At 37.8% G+C, this 20,994-nt stretch overlaps 1 protein-coding gene across 18 annotated transcripts in view; it reads right to left on the reverse strand.

Moving 5' to 3' along the window:
• TCF4 (transcription factor 4) overlaps positions 1-20,994 on the reverse strand; it is a 365,613-nt gene that overhangs the window by 100,897 nt on the left and 243,722 nt on the right. For 3 of the 18 annotated variants that reach the window (XM_081252096.1, XM_081252095.1, XM_081252094.1), the window contains exon 1: positions 1-43. This exon is cut by the window's left edge and continues 798 nt beyond it. The exons of the other annotated variants lie outside the window; for them this stretch is intronic. The gene's annotated coding sequence lies outside the window, so the exon portion shown is untranslated. Of the gene's footprint in view, positions 44-20,994 lie in introns of those variants that run through there. 18 annotated transcript variants of the gene reach the window in all.

The following is a 20,994-nucleotide window of genomic DNA, read 5'->3' on the forward strand; positions in this document are numbered from 1 at the left end:
GAAAACCACCACGTCTCTGACCTCGCTCAAAAGGAGAGAGGGGGCAGTGTTTTCTGACTGCCTGGTCAACAACCTACAAAACGGGGTTGCGGAATGAAACAGAGTAACAGTGCGGCCAGCCCGGGGCTCCGCGAGCCCTCGGCTTCGGCTTCCCCGGAACCGGAGGGAAGCTGGCCGCCCGTGAACTTCACCTCGCCACCCCGCAGCCGGCCGCGTGTCCCAAGGATTGGGATGATGCTCACCGCGCTGCGACCGGGCATCCCACCTCCACCTGGCCACACTCTCGAGTCTGGAGTTTGGTGCTTTCCCTGTGGCTGTGGATAATCTACCACCCACTTAACGCTATTTGTCTGTTGGGTTCTAAAGCAAGAGTTTATTGGTACCTCCGAACCTCCGAATGACTTACAGCTGTCAGTTCCTAAAAAGGCACCTCTGAGACCACGTTTTGGCATCATCCAAGTAGCCCCAAACCTGTATAAATATTTGAACAAACATTCCGTGCACAGTTTCACTAAACTTAAAATTTTTACTAAACTTTAAGTGATTAAGAAAGCGAAAACCTTCCTTTACCTTGATGGATCACAAATGAACAACAGAATCTTTCTAGATCACAAGGTTTCTAACAAGCAAGTGAATAGATTTGCTTATGGTTTTATTTTTAAAAATATTATTATCAACCAACAAAAAGCGGGGGAAAAGGAACAAAAAAAAAAAAAAGAGGAAAGAAAGAAAGGGGGTGGGAGGAAAGGAGATGGGCTGCCTTGAGCTTGCCAAATTCGGAGCATCACAGGGAAGGAGGGCCTCTGGGAATTGATCCCAAATGAAACTAAATCATTTGCATATGCCGAAGCAAATGCCACCCGAGCATACATCTATTCTCAAGAATCAACTTTAATAATTCAAAGCACCTATTTCCTTACAACTCAATGTGGTAACAAAACACATACAGGATTAACCTACAACGACGGGATTGTGGTGTCGGTTCCGAAGAGCAAAGCCTTGGCTAATGGTGGAAAGTTTCCCTCACACTGTAAAATAAACACACACACACACTGCACATGCACACGTACGGCGAAGGCCCAGAGGTTTGTCTAACTCACTTGCTCTGCATTTATTCGGAAGGTCCCCAGAGGTTTGTGTAAACAGTACTTGAATTATAATCACACATTTCATTCAAATTTCATGCTTTGAGGATTTTTTCCTCATTAGAACAGTTAGTTGTCAATCTGACAGGATCACATTTGTAACCTTTAAACCACCCTCAGTGTTTCATACATAAGGCCAAGGTACCCACCTACCAAAGGACAGTGTGTAAAAACCATGGCTTAGAAAAGAGGCTGGAATTTAAAGGGAGATAAGTTAGGTTTTTAGTTTTGGTCATTGTTCCTTTGTTGTTTCTTATAAAGACCCCTTATTGAGAAGCCTGTTTCTAGAGCCTCTCTAAATTTTCATAGGTGGACTGCTAGAAAGGTTTCTTAACTATTTTGATAAACAACCATTCTGCTTCACCTACATTAAATGCCTTTTCTTGCGTATTTGCTAACATATAAATGTCTTTTTATACATTATGTAAGTATAAATAAAATTTTCATACTTTAAGGAGCTACAATTCATATTTTAAAAATTGAAGCTCTCTTGCTTTTAAATATATTAACATGTGCATAAATAAATATTTTTAATCTGATAAGGTGAAAGAGATTTTTTAAACCCTGACAAATCAGCACCTGGGACTCAAAAAATTAAAATTGGACTAGAGTACTAAGCTTCCTGGCTTTATTAACTAATGAAAAAGGGTCTGAAATTTCAAAAGTACAAATTTGCAATGATTAATAAATATATACTCCTTTGAAAGGTGCTCTTTGCATTATAACCAGTGAGACACTGAATGTATTATCATCCAGTGATGTTCAAGTTTTGGTTTGCTGACCTTGGAGTATATTTCAATCACAGAACTCAAGTCGGTGGCTTGCCAACTGAGACTTTTCTGCAAACTCAGACTTTGAAGTTTTCTTTGTGATAGAAATATCACCCATGATAAATTTTTAGTGTGATGCGTGGGGCGTTATCACAGAAGTATAGAAACAACTGAAGCTATATGCATAAATTCATGTGTTTCATAATAATTTTAAAAGACGTCTTAATCATAGCAGCCAATTTTTAAGGGACCCTGACCTGGTCTGTTGTTTGTTTCATCAGCATAAAATTGGGCAAGTTACCTAACTAGCAGTAGCTAGACAGAGTCCCTTTTTATCACTGAAAGGAGTGGGAATGGAGGTTAGCCACTGAAAACAGTAAGCCACCAAGCTCTCTGATGGTTAACTGCAAACACCATTGAGGACACTAGGGGTAGGCAGTGTGCCCAAGTGTTTTCTCTGCCACTTTTGGGAAAAAAATCCTTACCAGTACAATTAGTGTTTAGAATACTGACCACCTAAAATACATCCATATTATTCTTAACTTTTTCTCTAAAGTTTACAGTTCATTTGTGATTTTCCAAAAAATCCTTGACAGATATATTTGGGATGAAGGGGAATTGGGGACACATACCTAGAGTTGTGACAAAAATTGGGAGAATATCTGACCAGAACTCAGAAACACATGTGTATAGTATCACCTACAAGGTACACTTTCAGTAAAAACTTGCTGAATGAATGAATGAATGCATCAAAGAACAAGTAAACATTCCACACCACTTGAGTGAAGAGTCTTGGATTTCTGCATTCATTCAACCATTTCACAAACAATTATTTACCGTTTCCCAACTCTGGAGAGCCCCATCGTGGGATGTGCACAGGATTCAGAGAAATGTACGACAGGCTTCCTGCCCTCAGAGATCTGCCACATGGCCAATGTCATGTGCTCAAGGTCATGTGACCAGTGCTCTTAATAAAATGGAAAAATACGACCAAAGACTAATGCGTTAATTGTGAAGTAGGGACAGTCATACATGTATTAAACAATCGGACAACAAACTATTACGGGATAAGGAAGTGAACTATTCACTCCCAATCACAGATCTCATTAAAGTAAATTCTGCCTCTTTTTCTGAATAATGACTGCAACATTACACAGTTACTTCGAAGTCCAAATAAACCTAATAAACACACACATACACGTACCCTGCAGATTGCCCAGAATAAGGCAGGTGCTTAACAAGTGACTTGAATGAATGAATGAATGAATGATGGCCATTTGAAGGGAATGTCATTTTCCCCCCAAAATATAACTTGGTAGAACTTGTACAACTCCATGTTTCTGTTTAAGTCATTAAACATTTTTTTTTCATAGGACACTTGCTTACTTCTACAATGCTGTTCTTTTTGGCCTAGTACGGCTGAATTAGCTAAACATCATACCCCAAGGAAAATAGTGATATTCATCAACATACAGTGATTACATAACATACTGGGAACAAGCAAACTTATAAAGTCAATGACCTCCTTAGGTAAATACCTACCCCATCAAAGAAGTTTGATAAGAAGACAGTTAACTAATACATGTATAGTGATATACAATTTAAAGAGAATACAGTTGCCTACACTACTTTCATCTTCATAACTAGTACTCCATGACAGGTATTATCATCCCTACTTTAAAGACGGAGAATTAAGGCACAAGGAGTCTTGGATGACATTTCACAGATCACAAAGCTACAAAATCCCCAGGGCTTAAACTGGAGGGTCAGATATTTCTGTATGAGAATTACCACCTCGCTCCTCTGCAGCAGTGTGACAGGGGCCAAGTCATATCACAGGTTTGAGTTTTAGTTTCCTCCTCTTAACACAAGTGCTTCTTTTGAAGCATAAATGAGAGGACACCTCATTTAGCATAGCAGGGGCATGCTATAAACGAGTAAATTTCCTTGTCCCTCTGCTCTTTCCTCTGTGCAAGAGTGCCTTAAAGAGCAGTGGGAAAGCAATCCCCACCCAAAACAGGCAGGAAGTAACAGAAGTCTACTAAAATGGACACAAATTATAAAAATACAGGACCACGCTAAACCCGTCACTACTAAGCAATCAAATCGCACTACTGGCATGAGAAGCCTGTATGTTCAGTTAGATACTTAAAATACATATTTTCTGTTGATGCGTCAGTATCAGAATCTATGTTCTCATATTTAAACATAAATGAATGATACATTTTGCCACGTCAGAGAAAGGAGCTTATCTGGGCTACCCTTATGCCCTGAAAACAGGAGGTGTTACTGAATTTAAGTTATTCAGAAGCTAAACAATCAGATTATTTTTTTTGCGCTCCAGTAGGAGACATTTAATTCATAAGCTAAACTAAGGTTGGTGTTGAGTTAGTAGTAAATGGACACATAAGGATTGTTATATTCTAAAAATTTTAGTAAATGGCGATAGCTTATAATACCTAAGATGGGGTTGGTGTTTAAAAACCAACTTAAACTGCAATGACAAAAATCCACTTCATAGAAGATTTAATTATCCAAAGGGAGGATGCAGACACACACAAACACACATGCACACACACACAGAGTAAAAAGAATTTTTTCTGATGACCGTAACTTGAGACAGCCTTGCAATCTAGGAGTGAACACCAACAAACTTCCTGTATGGACATTTCTGTATTTCTTTGTATTGAGATCTTTAGAATGGAAAATAACTATGTTCTCTGATAAGTGAGTAAGCTTTATTACTTTAAAACAATGGTTCTCTTCAATTGGAATCCCAATTATCTCAAACTTTTTTGCCAAATACACATTTATCTGGAGAAAATACTTATCTCAGATAAATATACTTGTCACATAATTACAGAAATATTTCTCTGAAGCAAATCCGTATTACACGTAGGACTGAGATAAAGCACAAATCATCTCAGTCTTCTCCGGGGCATAAACTTATTCTCTTAGCACCATTTAGATTATTACAGGTACAATAGTTTTAAGAATTCATATGGTCAAATGTAGAGAAGTTTAGTTTGAAGGGTGCTTTTATCACACAAGAGTATCAAAATATCAGCATAGACTGGGAAATCTAAATTCTATTTGTGGCCTAATCAGAGACTTCCTACCGTTATCTTGAATTGGCTACTTTTATATGGCTTGGGTTCATATGCAGACATCTAAATGGTTTATCACATGATCAATATTTATGCTCTTCCTGGCTGGTCAGATAGCTTGTAGTCATATTGATTACTAAGGGTAAGCAATACGGACTAAATTTTTTTTGACCAGACTTCTGTTCCACAAATATTCATCTTCTACCTTTCTGTGGCAGTATTTCTCTTCAGAAGAAAGAGGAGGTTTCTCATTTTGCTTTATACGGTATTATAAAAACTCACAGACATATACTGTTTTTGGTGACATACAGTAGTATGCAAAATAAATGCAAAAAACTGGTTCCAAAATTCTTGCATGCAGTTGGATCTGGTTAGAATCATTTTCCCACTTTTTCACACTTTCTCATTTCTATGGTAAAGAATACAATGAGTATGTCATTACCCATATGAACATAACATTTTCGAAGAAACTCAACAAGCCAGAGACATAAAATGGCATTACCCTGCAGACCGGGGAACATGTATCTAAGGGCATGTATGACATGGTAAATTGAAATACACTTAGTTGCAAGACCAGAATATATAGATTTTCATGTTTAATTGCAATGCAAACTGCACGCTTGACTCAAACTGAAGTTCACTTCTTCCTTCCTCAATTCCATGCAAAGACCTGTAATTGCAAAAGTCATACATTTATTCTACTACCAAAATCTCTCAAACATTGAATGAAATTAGAAAATGATAGTGCAAGTGACACTTCTGACGACTGAAGGAGATATTTTAGTTAAGAAGAAAAAGCCTTCATTGCGCTTCTTATTTTTTGCCCAGGACATCAATCTCTTTCCCCTGGGATAAGTGGAATGTTCTTTGGGGGAAAAAATTCCTTTATCCTAACCCAGTATAATCCATAGCCAGTCTCCAAGTTTGATACAAAAACAAACCATTTCTATTTTGGTGCAATGAGGAAGCATCACACTGGACAATATAAAAACAGAGATGGAGGAAGTTGACTCAGATTGCTGCACTTCCTAGATGAAGAAAGCTAGCAGGCTTACCACAATCACCTGTATCAAATGAAATAAGACGACAACTGTTTTTTCCGTCAAATTGATGCACGTGTAAAAATGAATTCCCGAAAAGTTAAAGGGGAAATCCTGGGTATGTTTGTTTGCCTGGATGAAGGATGCCATTTGAGAAACTTTTGACAAAATGGATTGATGAAGCAGATTGGAATCTGGGCACAGGATGTACACAAGTTTTTAAACATTGTGAATAAATAATGGGCTTCCCAATGCATGGCTCAGTGATCAGAGGGAAATGGGATATCACAATGAAAATCATTTTCATTCTAAATAGAATAATTGTCCAGGTTTTGTTAAGTCCCTTTGGGGCTGGGAATTCTAACAACTTCCTGAGGTTTCTAACTGTTGATTACCTTTCTTTGACATCACTGAGCAAGGCGAACAACAAATTGCTTGCTGGGCAGAGAACAAACAATTTTCAAATACTTTAATGGCTATCTCTGTTCAACACTCAGAATTAGAAGAGGAGGTAAAAAGAATGAAAAAAATGTTTTAAAATGCAAGTAAATGACCGTACAAGATTAGCATCCAGTGCGCATCCGTTATTGAAATGTCTATCTCAAATTCCTGTTTTATAAAGTTTCTGCCTAAAATATTCTTTTGTGTAACTGGGAACCAGCCCCTCGGAACAAGAATTAATGGTATTTCAGGAGAAAGGAGTAGCAGATTTAAGTTCCCTCAAGGCTGATCCTTAGCCTAAAGCTTAGGCTTGGTCATTCCTGACCTAAATATTGCATTCTTTAACTCAAAATGACCTTGAATTTTAACTACTCAGTTTCAAAAACAAATGACCTCTTCCTCTGTTAATCATAAGCACTTAAACATCGACCCCACACATAAACACAGAGATCCGTGAAGAGTCACATGAGATGTTTTGCATCATCATCCATTGAGACAAGTGCTTACAGCAAATTCCGTGAGTAATCCCAAAAGAAATTGTTTTAAAAGGGATAAGTTGCAATTACAGAAATTTTTGAGCTTCTACTAAATAAGACAGAAATAAATTATAAGCTTTCACTGAACACAAACAGCATTAAAATTAGAACCATTTGGCAAAAAATCGACACCGATACATTTCAGTTTCTAACATTAGGCCAACCGAATCAGGTATAGGTGAGGAGTGCCCAAAACTCATATGGCAGTAAGGATCTTACTTCCATTCACTTAAGGTTGGGCAGAAACTGGTTTAAAATGACGTCTTCCTAGTCATAGCCGGCATTAGTAGTTAATAGTGCCAAATTGCCAAATTATGGTGCTTACAAACCAGAGGTATGAAAGCTGCCTCTATTTGTTTGACAAGGGTGTTTCCCAAAACGTCAGTCAGCTTTCTGCCTCCTTTGAATGGGATTATCAAATGCATTCTGAAAGTAAAACAACTTAAAATTTGCTTAATATGAGTCAAAATCTTAAACAGGTCAACTTTCCCATGCTTACACCCAACCAGAGGTTTCCTTTTCCACAGCATGTGACATGTTCTCTAATATCTGTTCAGAGCCTGCAAGCCATGCTCTTTATGGGGTCTAAGCACCTACCCACTCAGTGCTACCATATAGGTATGTGTGCATATGTGTTGTGTGCAAGGAAAGGTACAGAAAACACAGTAAAATTAAGAGTTCCTCAAGCCTTACCCATTTTGTACATGGCCTGTGTCCTTCCAACTTGCTAGCAATGTTGATCTATAACTGATCAACTTATACTTTTTTCAATAAAATTAAGTACATTAAAAAAATAAAATAAAATGTTTGGGCCCATAGGCTTTCTCAGAGTTAAGCATTTCTGTATCAAGTCATTCTTACTACCATTACTAAACAAATGGCTATATTTTATGATAAATAATTTTTAAACATAAAAAAGTTTTAAAATTTTTAATTGTCTTTTTGGTTTTTTTTAACGACTTCCAAAAGACCTAAAATTTCTGATTCTCCAAGTATGTGGGGATGAGACCTCCATCCCCATCACCTGTTCTCCTGTCCTTATTAAAATAATGTGGAAGCCAGAAACCAAGACGTTGCTTCAAGTTCTGGCTTTATCTAAATCTCTGTTTCTTTATAAATATATATGTTTGGAATAAATAAGTGTTAAATTGCGATCATGACAGTTTTTTTCCCCAACTTAAAAATTCTGTGATTTACATGCCGCGGAGCGGCTGGGCCCGTGAACCATGGCCACTGAGCCTGTGCATCCGGAGCCTGTGCTCCGCAACGGGAGAGGCCACAACAGTGAGAGGCCCGCGTAGCACAAAAAAAAAAAAAAAAAAAAAAAATGTTCAGAAAAAAAATTCTGTGATTTATGTTTTTATTATAATGCGATATCTCTGGACAACCAATCTCTGAAAATATAAAGCCAATCAAAAGTTGTTTCTTCAGCTAAACAAGCAGAAGCTCAACAACAGGGAAGAGATACACAGAAGCTGCTAGAAGCTCAATCACTATCTGTGGCCTCTTTCTTCATCTTGCCAGATCTGTAACTCCCAGCCATCCAGAATCAAGTTCTGTAGTCACTTCCAGATAAGGACCATTCTAGAATATATGACTCTTGAACAAAGTTTAATGCCATGAATTGTAGCTAAATAAATTGTGCCCCTACTTTGTTGCCCCCAGATACTATAAATTTTTAAAGAGTAGAGATTACGATTTAAATTTCTTTGCCCTGCCCTAAAACAATGTTATATGCATATAATAGGAGCTCAATTACATTTTCGCTCATTGAGTGAATGAGGAACAAAAAGAGATTTATTTCCTTCCTTTCCACAATGACAGAAATGATCAAGTCCAGAGTTGTCAGAAAAACACATTACAGCCAGCTGTAACTTCAATCTGAGAATAAGTCTTCATGAAATGGAAAACAATGAGTATATTATTAGACAAAAATTTTCGAATGGAGCTATACCTACATTATACTGATAAAACACATACACACACATGTAGCTATGATGAATTGTTTTCCCAGTTTTCAAACGTTTTAATGATTATTTTTGATTTCATGAGCTTGGCCTTTCCCTCACCTGGATTATAAACTGCTGAAGAATAGGGATGGACCAAATTTTATTTGCTGGGCTGGCAGAGAGCATATTCATTTACACATATACTTCGCAGAAGGGGGCTTGGAGGATCTAATTTCTCTTCCTTTCTCTTGTACAGTGTGGCTATTTTCTCAATGGAATAATTAATCGTGCCAACAATATGCCAAAGATATAAAACTGGATACATGCATTGTCACTTTCGAGAGGTGATACTGCCATGTCACTTAGTATGTGTGATGCAGACTCCTGTTTCGTGTATTCTTTAGTTTTTCTTGGCAGGTCCCTCCTACTTATTTAATCTATATTCTACTTTAAAACTTCTTTTTATAAACATTTTCTTAGAGGGACAACATACCCTCCTATGGCTAGACATTATTTCCTAATGACGTGGAGGAAAACAAAACAAAGAAGCAGGTGCTTTCCATGTCATTTCCACATATTTAACCTTTTTTTGTTGTCCTTTCCAACACATTCAATTTAACCAGATTTTAGGCACGACAGAAAAAAAAAAAAAAAACTTCGAAAGATGTTGTTTTGTTACATTGTTAAAAATATGCTGATAACAAAGAAACTCGCCAACAATTACGGTACATCTCATAGTTGATTTCATCTTTATACTATATATTACATTGTTACCAGGGACTGTGGGATTACATCAATTGTTGGACTTTTAAGAGACATAGTCTCTGTATTTATTAGTCCACAAGGTGGATCCGTGATACTGGGCCCCTATAAAGCATTATGAAATGAACTCTTGCTTGGAAAACTACTTGTATCTCTGCATAAATCTTCACAACGGCAGGAACTTTGGTCCATGGCTGTGCACTCTCCAGGAAGCCTGGCACTTAGTAGGTGTGCAATAAATATTTGCTGAATTTTTAAATTTGACACTTGAGCCTTAAGCAGATTCAAAGCTAAGTGAGTACATGATGATATAGTATCATCAATCGCTCTCCATACTTTCTGGCTGATGTCAGATGGGGAGCTGAAGACTGGAATTTTGTTGATTAGAATCCTAAGAGAAAGGCACTAACATTTTGTAAAGACTGGTTTGAAATACACTTGAGATCTGGATACAAGTAAGTCATATCTTCCATGAAACAAGCTTAATGCATCTGGTCTACCTAAAATTTACTAAGTATAAAACAAACAGTTAATACACTTTCAAAATCCTTAACTAAGAAGAAATGTCTGAAAGCATCTACAAAAATAAGTTATCATTTTAGTTGTTTATACCTTCTTAAAAAAGTTTCCTAACTTACTGATTATAATCTTAGAGACACCTGGTAGCAATGCAATAGTTAAGGATCTGTCCGGGTCTCCTTTTAAATTCCCAATTTTCAGATGTTTGGAAGGAAAATGCTAGAATCTTAAATTTGCTACGCAGAGTTGTCTGTAGAGATGCAAATTTCTTTTATCTCACTCTTTATATACTTTTCTTTCTGAAAAATTTTTTAAAGGCTAAGTCATTTTGAACCATACAGTGCATGGAAATAGACTGCTTTAATACTTGAGATGCTTTATCTTTATTATTTATGGCTCTTGCCGGAAAAAAAATACACACATAAAAACACCTCAACTCACCTCTGCATATCCTAATATACCTTAATTTCTCTGAATAAAATGCAGGTGCTTCATTTTAAATGTGGTCCAATGACTGACATTTCAAACCAAAAATCTTAGTAAGTGGCTGCAGCGCTTAACGTTGTTGGCATGCACGGCGCTTGCATGAAGAAAACTAGGGCCATGCCATCCTACCGTGCAAAACATTTAATCTGAACTCTTTAATCTCAACTGTGGTTAGCCATTTTGTTGTCCTGAAGGCTGCAAGTTCCCAGTGAAGTTGGAAGACCGACTGAGCTTTATTTTCCAGCAAAGATTATTTCTGTTCTCTGTTGCTGAGTTGGGAGCACAGCTGTGCAAAGGAGGTTCAATGAACCAAGGGGTGGTCAGAGAATAATCAGCTCCAAACTTCACCTGAGTTCACAAACTATGGACCACACAAAACTTCTGTGAGCCCCTCCAGAACCACAACCATTTACATGACTTTTAAACTGGATCTGAGTCAAGAAGTATTGCTTGATATTGACCTCAAGGGTATTTTTTCCCCTGATTTTACCCAATCTACACAGCCATGAACAAGGACTGAGCCTAGTGTCATTTTCCATACAGTAACTAGCATGTCATTTGTGTTTCACAAATGAAATGTAATTGTAGGGACAGAGCCTCAACTGCTCATTCAAATCAAACCATGATATTAAGAGCATTACCTTCAAAAAATAACAGCTTGATTTAGTAAAAACATTCTTACTAATAAAAACAATAAAACATCCTAAATCATACTCCACATACTTTAAATAGCCTGAAATAACTTTTATTAATAGCGTGTAAGTCTTGTATTCATAACTGAGTCTTCACAGTAAATGCACTATTTAGGTATATTCTGATGAATTGTCATAGGAAAAAAGGATCTGCCATCATTTCTGAACAAAATCTCCAATTACACAGTTCCAAGATAAATCGAAATGGACCTTAATTTAAAGTATTAAAAACAATGGGCTAAGACACCCAGCCTAGAAAAAAAATTCCTTTCAGAAAAAAGGAAATAGTATAAAAACTCTTGCCTACTTAAAATGAGTTTTAAATAGATGCAGGGGACAGTGCCGGCACCTTTCTAGAAGTGAGAGCATATACTACAAAATAATAATTTGAAATTAAATAACTGATACTAGCAATCTGAGTTATCAAGTTGAATTCATAAATTATGACCTGGCTAACTCGGAATTAAAATTATTAATTATTCAAAATAAACCACTGCCTGTTCTAGAAAACATCTTAATCCTAACCTAGAGAACAGTTACTACTTAGTAACACCTTTCTTCAGGGGCTAAGAGCACTCCATTTCCACTGTCAAAAATACCCATTTAAATGGGTAACAGCCAAATATATACCGATGAGTTATTCAGATCTTCTCAAATGTTGGGGCAAGAGGAAGGTTTGGCAAATCGGTACTATATTTTCAGTTTAATTATAAAACCGATTCTTAGGCATTAAAAATAATGTCTTAAAAGCTGACTGAGGACCAGATTTGGCCACTGAAGGCTGTGTGACGCTTTTGCTGAAAGACAAGAACAGAACAAACACATCCGAGCAGAGTGTGCCGGCCACAATCATGAAACTTACACCCAGGGAAACCTGTCCTTAATTTATCCCGTCGTGTGTAGATTTGGCAAGAATCTCCAAACATCATTTACATACCATATGCCCTGAATTACCTAGGCACAATGGCTGTGGATAAATATGATGTTTCAGGTCTGACTGTTTGCTTCCTTTTATAAGTTTTGCAGCTTTCATTTCATTTTTCTCTTTACTAAGCAACTGAATACGATATTGCGTGCTGCATTAGAATGTTTTGCTAAATCAATAAATAGTTCATTGTGCCTTGTGATTAGAAAAAAATGATCCTGAGGTAGGCGACCAGGAGGTATTATTTCTCCTAAGTAAGAATCAAATAAAGAAAATCAGCTCTTTATGCTCTGGACTCATTTTAACCTTCGGTCTCTTTACTAGGCATATAAATGCGAGGCATTCAACAATTAAATAGAAATCAAATATTATGACTTCTGTGGAACGTATAAAATTGGTCAGCAAGTTTTCATGTTTAAAATGCGTGCATGAAAACAGATTCTTGGTAATTCCTGTATTTGTTCCCCTTATAATTAAAAGGTATTAATATTGTCTGGTGCCTTAGTTTCCCTCTTCCCCCAACAATGGTATTAACACAAACTTAGTAATATTTGTCCAGATTCTCACACTAAATTTAAAGTCAGATTGATAAAAATGTACACTTAAACCAAAAAGATCAATAGCCTAAAAAAGGCTTGGAGCAGAACTACGTACATATTTTTTGTTGTGTACTATAAATTTGACTGTATAAACTTCCAATTAAAAATGACATTCACACCATCATTTTTGATAGAATTTTGCACAGTAGGAATACTCATTAATGCAGGGTAATACAGTGTGATAAGCAGCTTAGACATCAAAATAGAAAAAAAAAAAAAAGCCAGTTGGTCTTTACATGAGTAAAATGAAACTTAAAAAAATTAAATACCTGAGGAATTAATTAAAAAGAACACTTATTGGCATACATATTTTTTTTAACTATGTCGAATCAAGAGCACCCACTCTCTAGTCAGTTTCTACTGCAGAGGTCTCAGTCCTAGTACAAAAACACAAAAACAAAAACATATCCATCCTATATCTGATGATAATACATTAAATGCATTACAATATTCAAAATAGAATAAAACTTAAGTTAAATAATTTTACTTATCCTACAAGTACCCTCCTAAATAGAGTGTGTGTATATCTATACACATTTATATATTTTTTAATCATTTAATTGAAGGTATCTGAAATATCTGAATTCTTTTCAGCATTGGTAGAAGAGAGGCAGGCAGGAGCCCATCAGCTACAAATTGTGGGCACATGGGTCATTTCTTGATCTTAAACTGTAAAATACAAAGTGATTACATAATCCTCAGGAAATGGCAAAAGAGAAATAGGTAAAAGGCAATGTGGTTATTTCAGAATCCTATGAAATAATTTGCTTTCTTTAGGGGACAAGGAAAGAAAAGAAGCTACCCCTTGAAGACGGGCAATGAAAGGGTTAACAGACATATGCTGTATAATTAGGAGATGCATTAATGATTATGAATAGTAAATGATTTGGTGCAAAGAAAAAAATTTTAGTCAAAGGGACATGTACCTATCTTACATGTTTATTAGTAACTGTATATAACTAGAGAATTCTGCTATTAAGAATCTTGCATTATTGGTGTAAATACTTCCAAGGGTACATCAAATTGTAATCTTTCATATGACATCCATCAAACCAGGCTGGAGATTTTGACAAACATTAAACACAGTAAGGAGGCAATTATGTATGCATGATTTAATCTGCAACTAATTAATATGCAAATTTATTCATATGTTAGTTACTAAATTAAAAATGCAAAGAAGCCCTTATGGTGATTCTCGAAATTTTGCACAAACAGAACATTTAAAATGTAAGAAAAATGAAGTTTTTAAGAAACCTATAACACACTTTTAGTGTCTCCAGAACCTGTTGCATTAAGAAGACTCAAAAAAATGTTTGTTTAAATACTAGATAATAATTTAAAAGGTGTGCTAATTTTATGTGAGAATGTGGGAACAGAAAGGTTAATCAGAATTCTCTCGAACTCTTAAGAGATACACTCTAATTACCAGACAAATGGTATTCTATTTCTAAGCTTCCTTCCCTGCTTTTAGGATTGTCAAAAGTTGGTCATCTTACTGATATCTTGTACAAATGGTTAGGGGAATAAATAGTATATGAAAGCGACTAGATATATTGAAAATTCCAGGGTGACTCTGAGACCATTTGGTGCTCACTAAACACACAATTCACTCCTCAAGATGGCAACTCGCTCTTTTTGCCTTTGGGGAACAGCTCTTTGCAAACAGAGAAATGGGAGGAAAACCTTGAGAAATTCTCCCCAACTCTCTTCCGAATGAATCCTTCAAAGAAAATAATGCCACTAACCCAAGAGCCACAACCTCCCCAAAAAGCAGAAGGTAATTCCATCTGAATTCAATCTGGCTATTTTAGTCCTGCGTTTTCCAGACAGCCCAAAACGGATTTGACTCTGTGATGGCAGATGAGGGATGTGGAGTCGTGTCATTTAAAAAGATCTCTGGATGCCTGCATACTGGGGAATATCCGCTGAAGTGCATATCTTATCCTTTGGCACCACTGACTTCTGCGAGCCTCTGATTTCCCGGTGATTTCCTAGTGATCACCAGTGAGATTCTGTGTGGATCACCTCTGATCTGATTACCTTTTTCATTCGAAGTCCGACGGGCCATGTACGCAGCTCCTGGAGCTGGCTCTGGGAACAGCGGTAGTGGCCTCAAGAAATCAACGCAAGTCAACTGTCTGAGGAAGCACAATAGCAGCGTCTACGGCTCTTCCTAGGGCACTGAACTCTCACCCACGTTAGAAAAAAAAAAATCGCCATCAGTCGCATCGCTGCCAAGTGACACACAAAAAGGAAGTTAACCATTGGTTGTTACTTTTATTCACAGTCTGACTCTGATCTCCCAGTTTCCCTTCGCCCCTTCTGATGCCAAGCAGGCTACAGCTTGCCCATTTCATTTCGACCACGGCAGCCAAAAAAAGCACTGCCCCACCGTGCAGCGACAAGCAGTCTGTTTTGATATTAGTACCTCAGTATGAGCTAGCAGAGAGTCAGATGTCCCCAAACTATGTGCCCTCCCCTGAGGGACTTGGTCCTGGCCTTCCTTGGCCAGAGAGATGGTGAGCCTGCCACAAACCCTCAGCTTTGAAAGCACCGGGGAAGGAAACGCCCCATCCACGGGGCTCAGGCAGAAATGGTGAGGACAGCCTCTTCTGGGGAGAGGATTCCTGCCCTCCCATTTAACACTTGTGTCTAACTGGAAATATTAACTCGGATTCTCTGCACTCCCTGCCAGCCAGCATTCAGGAGCGCAGACTGAATTATGTAAGGAACGGAGTCCTTTTCTTACGTAATTAAATCTTAGTAGGGGCTAGTGAGTAAACATCAGATTTTATGTTTCTTTCATAAAAGAAAGAGGTCGATGTGGGATTCAGAAGAATAGCTTTTTCCCCACTGATTCTCAGAGAGGGAGGAAGACGGTAATAAAATCCTCCCTTTCTCTCCCCCCAAACACTCTGCTCTCTTTGCTAAATACCCAGAATTTGACTTTAACCTGGTTTAACCCCTGAATGTGTCTGGAATGTGCTCATTCTCTCCAGCCTTAGAGGATCATGTTTTTTAGGATTCCAATGAGGCAGCCTCAGGTGAGAAGCTTGATTCCTGGGCACTCCAAGAATCTGAGAGGAACCGAGGTATCTTTAATTTTTACAGGTGACTCAATTTTGGTTGTGACCAGAACTGAACATAAAGCTTTTAAAAGCTTCAATGTACACATTTATGCGTTCATTACACAGTGTTAAATCTAATTTGTTCTTTTTACTGTCACAGGAAGCACATGTTTAAAGCAATCTGTTTCCTCATGTGAATGCTTTCCTGTCTGTTTAAAAAAAATTGCGACACACTTTACCCTGAGTAACCAAGAGGTGATCATAAATATCCCTAAATAGCATTAAACAGATATGAAAGACATTAACACTTCCAGAATGCCAAAGTAGTATTAAAAAAAAAATTCTAACAGATGCTCCTAGGTCAAAAAGTGAAATGTGTGTTTCCTGAAAAAACACTCTCATCAGAATCATAAATGAACTGGGAGAAGTGAGGTGTTGCTGAATAAACCAGGATCCTCTTGGTGAGGAACTCGGCAACCCACTGCCAAAGTGCACTTGCCATAAAAAGCCAAATGGAAATGGAAGTTTGAGGAAAACCAATATCCTTTGTAATCCACAAGGTGGCAATGACTACAAATGAGGGAGGACTCTTCGAGGAAGAGGTCCAGCCAAAAGGGACCTTTCCTGAGGAACTTACCGCGGGGTCTGGTTTTGCTGTACATTGAGATTGGCTGGGAAGAGATATTTGTTGTGAAATGTATCGGTCATGCTCTCTCTCCTCCACCCCCTTTGGCAGATGTTTTTTTTCCCCTTTAAATGCAAGAATTCATGAATCAGCCCTTGCAAAAATTGTTTTAGGTTTCCCACAGCTGACAAGCAAAAATACTTTTTTCCCCTAATGAATTCAGCAATGGCATTGAGAAAAAACACATTACTAGTCACCAAAGGCCAGAATCCCCCAATTCTTTGACTTTCCCTGAAAATGCCTGTTTAAATAATCCTGTTTACTGTTAGAAATGGACCTAAACAGTCCTAAACAAATCGAACTCTGTTTTACTTTAGAAGAGAAACAAACTGCCACACACACCCACCTAGTCAAGGTATCTTCGTCTTGTCAGATGAAGTCAAAACCCCAGGCCTAACTGTCTCTTTTTATGGGTACCAGAGCCAGCCCTACAAAGGTAGACCCGGGCATCACTCGGGAGCACCGCTTCTGGCCACTTACAGGATGACGCTGATAGAATACGAAATAAGATGCATGTATCTCCTTATCACTTAGAGGCAGGGCTGATTTAGGCATAAACAAATGATTGGCAGAGAGAATCAAATTATGAGGACTCCGTCATCTTGGCCTGATGTCCTCTTTTGAAAGAAAAAAAAAGATGGAGTACGCCCTTCCAACACAAACTTTGCTGAGCGATGAAGTCGGATGATTAAAAAGGCTGACTAGGTGTCTTGGACGGTTGGAGATACTATTGTAAGGACAAAGAGATACAGAAAGTGCTCACAATATTTCCTAAGTTCAGAAAAAGCAAGTGGCCTCCATTAGGTAGAATTTTTCTGAATGCACTTGAGACCCTGGTCTTAGTTTCTGCTCTGTTGCTAACAAGCTGCGTGTTTTTCTCTAGTGGTTACTCTGTTACGTTGGCAGTGCTTATCACAATTATCATTAGCTGTTAATTTCTAGATACCTACAATGCCTCAAGGCTATGCTAAGCACATTATATATATATTTTTGTAATTTATTTATCACAGTATCCTTAGGAGGTATGTATATTTTCCTCATTTTTCAGGGAAGTAGTCAAGGATAATTACATCATATGCCCAGAGCCAGGTAGCTAGTAAGTGGCACAGCCAACTAAAAACCCAAGTGATCAGATTCCATGCTCTTGACCACTAGATGATACTGTTTCTATTACAGAAATGCTATTCTGGAATGTCTAGATTTTCTAAGGGATCTGCCTGGGCCAAAGTTGTGCATAATAACCAGTGACTTAGAGGTACTGAGGGTCATTCTACAGTGAGATGAAATTTCTGAATATTTAATTTATTCCACATCATCAAATACTTGCTAAATGAGCATCAGCCAGGCTGTTGAGAGCTTCTGGTCTACGAAGTGTTCCAAATAGCTACAGCCTCATGGTTAAGGACACAGAAAACCTTGAAGGCAGACTGCCGAGGTCACTATCCCAGCTCTGCCACTTCCTAGCTGTGTCACCTTGGCCATGTTTCTTCACCTCTCTGTGTCCCCATTCTTTTATGCATGAATGAACAGTAGTACCCATCTCAATTGGATGGTGTAGGAATAACTGATTGAATAGATGCAAAGTGTTCAGTGTGTGATGCAGAATAAGCACTATGTGAAGGGTTTGTTAGTATACCAACATCAGCTCACTAAGCAGGCACTATTTTTTTTTTTTTTTTTTTTTTTTGCAGTACGCGGGCCTCTCACTGCTGTGGCCTCTCCCGTTGTGGAGCACAGGCTCCGGACGCGCAGGTTCAGCGGCCATGGCTCACAGGCCCAGCCGCTCCGCGGCATGTGGGATCTTCCCGGACCGCGGCACGAACCCACGTCCCCTGCATCGACAGGCGGACTCTCAACCACTGCGCCACCAGGGAAGCCCTCTCTCTATTTTATAGACCACAAAATAGGTTTGTGACCTAACCAAGGCCACTGAGTGAGTAAGTGGAGGATATTAGACACTAAATTCGGAAGATCTCTTTATCTCTAGTGCTGTTATCTGCATCCTCTCTACCAGTTTTATTACTATATTTATTCACTGGAAATATATTTTGAAGTAATATGCAGAAGGCAGTGAGTTGAGTTTCTATGGGACAAAAAAAGATGTATATAAAATAAGAAAGACCTTTACTCTCTTCAAGGTGGTTACAAGTGAGTAGGGGGATTCACCATCTCCATAAAAAACCTAAAGGACAAAACGTCCCTGTGTTACACTGGGTGTGATTTTATTTTTTTGAAGGTACAACTTTCTCCAAAGGCCAGACCTGCTCTTTAAAATGCTAAGGCCGTTCCCCAAATTGGGATGTGAGTGACAGTACAATGAATTGTTCAATGATACATGGCATGTCTGGCTTTTAGTTTAGTTGAAAAATATGCTTTGAATAATTATAAATGAAGAAAGAAGTGAATGAATGAATGAATGAATGAATGAATGAAAGAAAACTTCTAAAAATGCTTTTTTCCCCCTCCCACCTGGGTGCTCCCAGTCTATTACAGGGTTCCGCTTAACAGCTAGATTGTTGATGTAATTTATGAAAGGGAAAACAAAATAGCATTATTTGTAAAATAATTACTTATTGGGGTTTGAATTTTGTAATTCCAACTATATCTGCCCATAACGAATATGCTTAATTCTGTTTTCTTCTGCCTAGCACTATCGACTAAGCTACAGAATATATGTGGCAACGTCTTGTATACATTTAAAAATAAAATTCACATAAAGGTACTCTATGAGGAACCCATAGGTTTGGGTACTGAAATTTCACTCACGAAGCATATGCCTTACTATTAAGCATGACGTAAGTGGCAGAACGCGTACCTTTTTATTATATAACAATACTTTCAAATACTACAACAGTTACAGAAATAGGTTTATTTTCCTATTTAGCTTCATGGTTGAAAACATTCAAACTGATTCAACAAGTCTTCATCACCAGGCCATGAATATTCTTTTAAAATCTCAGTTCCAGGAGAAATGAGACATGAATTAAGTACTGCTGCATCCTTAGACAAATTTTATTTTTATCTCCTCTGCTAATATCTCAAGCTATTAGACTTTCTTACCATAAAGCCCCGATTTTTATACTCCACTTATTATTGAATTATTTTGTACTTCAAATTTGTTTCATAATGAGCAAGCCAGAAAATATTATTGTACCCTGGGCTTATACACCTGAGCACCTGTGAAACAGCCGAATTCCCCAAACAGGGTTACTCGAAAACATTACCGCTAAGAATCAGCCACCTACTTGAAACTGCCTTCTCACAGCAGCTAATGACACAATGATAAACTGTGCCAATTGGTAGAATGAAAGCCATTACAATATTATTGTAAGTATAATCCAGGAGGCATATTTAGAATGATATGGGCTAGGAGGGAGGAGGCCGCAGGAGAGAGCTAGAAACTGTGTCTCAGATGATATCAAAATAATTGTTCCAAAACAGCATTTTTCTAAAATCCCTAGACGGGAACAGCCAGTGGTGACAGTGACAGGTTTTGTACGTGCATGTAAGGCAGGTGCCACAAGGGTAATTTTTCTGAGAAAACGTAAGTCTTTCTAATATGAGTCCATGTTTCACAAAGGAAATGCTTTTTCATCACCATGGCTGAAAACAATTGACAGGGGGCAACACACCAAAAATTTTTCTTTATACTTGGCTACGAAGGGGGCTGTATAAAAAACGTCCCTATTCTTCTGTTGCACTGAACACTCAAAATAAATGGAGTGAAATTTAATCCACACACAGATCCTCCTCTGATTACTCCAGAAGTAAACGCTTATGGATCAAGTTTCAAGCCTAGCAGGATACTGATGATGAATTCCTCAGATGACAAAATTAGACCAGAAAGACAATAGTGGGTGCCTCTAAAGCACGGAAATGGAATCCTTAAAAGGTTCTGTTCAAAATCAAATTTGCACATTCTCTCGGAATTCAAATCGATGCTTCTCCTTGAAACTTAAAGCATCTTTATTTCCAACCCTGAAATTTTCCAAAATGCAGACTCTTCTGCACTACCTTCATTTCTCTGAAGAGGGAGTATAAGCTCTAGCAAAGCAGCAAACTCCTCAAATAGCTGTGCACCTATGCAACAGCTGTAACTAAAAAAAAAAAAAAAAAAAAAAATCAGAATCATTCACATGCTGCTGTTCTGAGATAAAATACTGGAGTATTTGAAATTACAAACTTTGCACCGAATTTTAGAAAAGCTCTCATTCCTTTTAAAATGAGCATGTTCGTGTATACACGCATACACTGGGACAGTTGAGAACAA

This window comes from Mesoplodon bidens, assembly GCF_964165515.1.
Source record: "Mesoplodon bidens genome assembly, chromosome: 13".
Lineage (NCBI taxonomy): Eukaryota > Metazoa > Chordata > Mammalia > Artiodactyla > Ziphiidae > Mesoplodon > Mesoplodon bidens.